Genomic DNA, 4,686 nt, shown 5'->3' with positions numbered 1-4,686 from the left:
AATCCTCAAGAGAAGGCCATGCCCACACAGAGGCCTCATTGGCTTTCACCCGATTGATAGCCTAGACTCCACCCCTTCGCAAGTTGACAGGAGATTATATAACTGTCACAGACATCATGCTTGATAAAGTAGAGGGGCAGCGAAAAAAGAAGAAGGCCTTCAAGGAGGTGGTTTGAGGCAGTGGCTACAACAATGGGTTCAAGCAAGGACCACTTGTAAGGATGATGCAGGATGGAGCCATATACCATCCTATAAGTACATAGGGTCATTACAGATGGAAAATGACTAACACCAACAGCAACAACCTAGTCCCAAGAATTCCACAAGAACAATGGATGAGGCTGAGTCCTCTTTGGTCCAGCAGACAGGACATTCTGGGCCACAATAACGTGAACCCCAGTACTTTGGGTTCAGGTTCTGATGTGGAATTAACATAGTTACAAATCTATCTCATGAAAAATAATCTTTTCTGAACATGCAGTACTTACTATTTGACTAGAGCCCTGGTAGCATAGTGGTTTATTCATTGGGCTGATAACATCAAGATCAGAAGTTTGAAACCACCACCTGATCCTCAGGAGCAAGACGAGACTTTCTACTCCAGTAAAGATGTATAGCCTCAGAAACCCACAGGGTTCTACTCTGCCCTATAGGGTTACTATGAGTTGGAATTGACCTGATGGCAGTGAACTTGGTTTTGTGGTTAATTATTTGACCAAAGACCCCAGACAACTATAAATAGACCTCCTTATGTCCACATACAAAAATATATAGAACGGTGCCATGAAGGCTGCCCAATCATTTCACGAAATGGTGAATTCTGGCCATTCCTAAACTGATTATTAGGGAGAAGGAGGAATGAGCTATCATAATGTGAGAAGTAGAAGAAGGGGGAAGAACCTCTTTTCTCAACGGGTCTGCACCCTCTCACGTGATGTTGTCCCTTGAAGCTAAGCTCAAATTTTTCTAAACTCTTTCATAAAAGCATGGATTCTTTGACATCAGGGTGCCTTGGAAGCCATCTCATGTCCCCAAGCAACACCCTTCAATCTTGAAGTGCTTCTGACCTCTCTTGAATGGGGAAGCAGCAAGGAGCCCCCTGAGGTAGCTTCATCCCTTGTCTATTTCCAGTGTTAGAACATCTTTCCATAAACAACACTAGAACCCATGGATACTAAGTTTCTCTGCAGCCTCAGGAGGAACACAGGCAAAATCCAATCCCTCTTACTGAAGATTGGCAGGTACATTAGCCCACCCTGAAAGGGTCTGCTCTCTGCAGGGCCAAACACCCCCAACCACTCAAACCCCTTCAGTCATGGAGTGGGGGGACTCCAGCACCTTGACCTCCCACCCTCCTTCTTCTCAAGCGCTTCCTCCTCTATCCAACATCCCATGCCACATCTCTCCATTTCCTTCTGCCCATTCTTCTGGTCCCAAACCCCACACTCTCTTCTGTCACACAGATGAGCCATTGTCAGTTCTGGACCCCCAACACGAATGTCTCTTTCAGCCCAACTCCTATCAAAATGGTGTGCCTGTATAAAAGTCAGGTCAATCTCAAAAGGTCACCGGGGCATCTCTCCTGTCGCAATGCATGACATTCGCCATTGTCCACGGCAGACTTTCTGAGGCCACAGCAAATCCCTCTCACATCCCATTCAGCCACATGACCAGAAATGAACTCTAACTGAGCCTGCTCTCATATCGTGTAAAAAGCTTCCTCAGTGACCATATTTCATGGGCAAACAATGTCTAAATCAAGTGCATTCTGCCTTAGAAAAGGTTTGAGTTAAGTAAAAGAAACGCTTTTCAGAAAGTCAAAAGTGTGGCTTGGCAAAGCGTTTCCACACAGCTCACCAGTTCTAAGCTGTTAGTTGACAATAAACATATTGAAGAAATGGTATGAGGCAAAGATTTAAGATCTCCATGGAAATACCTGTGTATTTTAAAAAGACATCTTTCAGACCATCAAACCTGGTGGGGCAGGGGTGAGTAAGGGTAAATGAAAGGGCATGTTCTGAGATGCCTCTTGGGCTTTCTTCTTTGTTTGTCTAAAGTTAATCTTCCATATCCCTTACCACAATATTTTACAACTGTCTATACAAAGGGGTATCAGAAATGGTTACTATTTAATCTATCCAGAGGCAGAATCAGGGTCTGGTAATGCACTACTGAAAGGTCAAACTCCAGAACGCAAACTCTCTGCCATCAAGCTGATTTTGACTCATAGCGACCCTATACGACAGGGTAGAACTACCCAGTGGGCTTCTGAGACTATTAATTTCACAAGATCAGGAAGTGGCTGGTGATTTTGGTCTGCTAACCTTGCTAAAGGTACAGCAGTCCAACACATGGCATGGCCACTGGGGCACAGTTCTCTAGTAGGGATAAATGAACAGGGAACAGAAACACGGAGGGACTGTGATTCAGTAATGGAAACAGACCCCTTTATGACATCTTCTTTTTCCTCCATCTATATCACAGGAATTGAATCGTTTCTATCTCAGACAGCATCATATTCGAGATGGAAATGAACCCCGTTATGCTTCCGTCATATTTACGGAACAACCAGAGTGATTTCCTTTTATATCCGTTGTCTCCTGAAAGAGACCCTGACTTTCTTGGCTCGTAGTATCTCCCATAACCTCATACTAAGAGACTCAGAGCTTGAGGAGTTCAACCGAAGCATCTCAAATGTGTTCACTTTTATAAATATATTTCGAAAAACAACAGCGAAGACTGGTAAATTGAACAGACCTGCTCAGATTCCAGATTAGCAGAGCATCTTAAAGGTTCACCATCAACTTGGCTGGTTTGGGGCACATTTCATCGCTCACACCCTGCCTTCGAAATCCCCAGGGCCACTCCTCTGTCCTTTGGGATCACTGAGTCAGAATCAACTCCATGGCCATGACTTGTTTATGTTTTTATTTGGTCCCCCCCACCCCCAACTCTTTCTTCACTACGAAGGTATATCAATTTACGGTTTCTCACTTGTTCCTTCAAACAAGTCGTTGTTTATTCTCTATTCTAAGTAAAATTAGTTGAAGAATAAATCAAAAGACCAAACTCATACATTGAGTCAATACTGACCTTATAGTACCGAGTAGTACCAAGTAGACCTGCCCCTGTGGGTTTCTGAGGCTGTAGTGCCTTCCAGGAGTTGAGAAGTGGAAAGTATCATCCTTCTCCTGAGGAGGGCCCAGGTGGGAAGGGGGGAGGGGAGGGGAGTTTGAACTGCTGATCTCGCAGTTCTCAGCCCAGCTTCTAACCCATTAAGCCATAAAGGCTCCTTATTCTCATTGTAGTGGGGTAAAAGTAAAAGAAGGGTTATTTTCAAAGAAACTATTTGGCTTTCACAGATCATAAGCTCTGGGGAAAAAGATAAACTACAGAATCATCAACAAGAAATGATTCTAATTGGATCCCAGACCTGAGGTCTGACTCCTCTTATCTCAGAAGCACTGACATCTATTCCACGGACACAAAGTGTTTTCTTGCCGTTTTGCAAGTGTCTCTGTAAGGGGGAAGTAAACGCGTTTGCTTCCTCTCATCTTTCAGAAATGGAAATATTTGGGTCCAGATTTGCATTTCTGGTTGTCCTCTCGTGCTGTAGCACCTAATCCAGCTAGTGGAGCTCAGTTGCAAAGCCACAGTGAGGTACCTGCCAGCAGCCCTTGAAGAAAGCTTGCCTTTGTGTGGTACAGGCTTTTAAAGCTAGCATGTTTGCAGTTGCTCCCTTAATGGGTATTATTTGAATTAAATTTTCATATTGTTGTGCAGAGCACCCATTTTGTTGACCTTTGCCTTCACCTTCCATATTTGTTAAGAAGGTACATGTTCACAATGAGTTACCCACCTCTCTATCTACCTAAGCAGGATGATTGGAGTTACAATTATATAAGGAAAAAATGAAACTTGATCCTCCATTTCAAAGAGCAAAATGTGTTATCAGTGGATTTGTTTGTTGTTCCAACTCCGACTATAAAACTGATTTTTTACCAGACTTCAACCCGGTGCTCCAAGATGTGTATGCGACATGCCAGCATGGAGTAGAGAATCAATGGAGAGGTCTGAGGGGCCGGCCCCAGTCCCAACTACGTAGACAGCTGCCCCTTCCCCCAGAAGAATATATTTCAGAGGACAGTGCTGAAGCTAGAGTTCAGAGAGAGGGACATGTCTGATCAGAGCACACCAGGGCAAATGAAGGGGGAGGAAGAGAGAGTGCACCAAGCCTTGAGGATGATATTCCCACTCAGAGAAGCCAATCCACAGAGAAGCCAATCCACATATGGCTGGCCCCACTGTGAGACATGACATCCGTCACTGACCCATAGCCCTACAGGGGACAACACTGGAGACACAAGGTGGGAATTGCACCCAATCTGTTCCCACCACACCGAGGCAAAACAGTAAGGGCATGCAACAGAACAGCAAGGGGAACAGAGCCACAAAGTCCTCAAGGAATACCAAGAACATATGTTGGGACCAGGGCTTGGAACCCCCTCAGACTTTACCGGGAAACACCCCTAAAGGCCAAAAAATGTCCTTGAACTAACTACAAGCTTTTCTTTTTTGTTGTTGTGTTTGTTTGTTTTTGTCATTGGCTTTTTGTTGTTATTTTCTTTTGTCTTCCTTTGTTGCTTGGCTTTGCTCTGTCTTGTTTTTGTGCATGTTATTATCTCC

This window comes from Echinops telfairi, unplaced genomic scaffold (genome assembly GCF_000313985.2).
Source record: "Echinops telfairi isolate 266 unplaced genomic scaffold, ASM31398v2 ScPeMD7_11;HRSCAF=52, whole genome shotgun sequence".
NCBI lineage: Eukaryota > Metazoa > Chordata > Mammalia > Afrosoricida > Tenrecidae > Echinops > Echinops telfairi.
The sequence above is the reverse complement of the archived record's forward strand: the minus strand, read 5'-3'. Positions refer to the sequence as shown.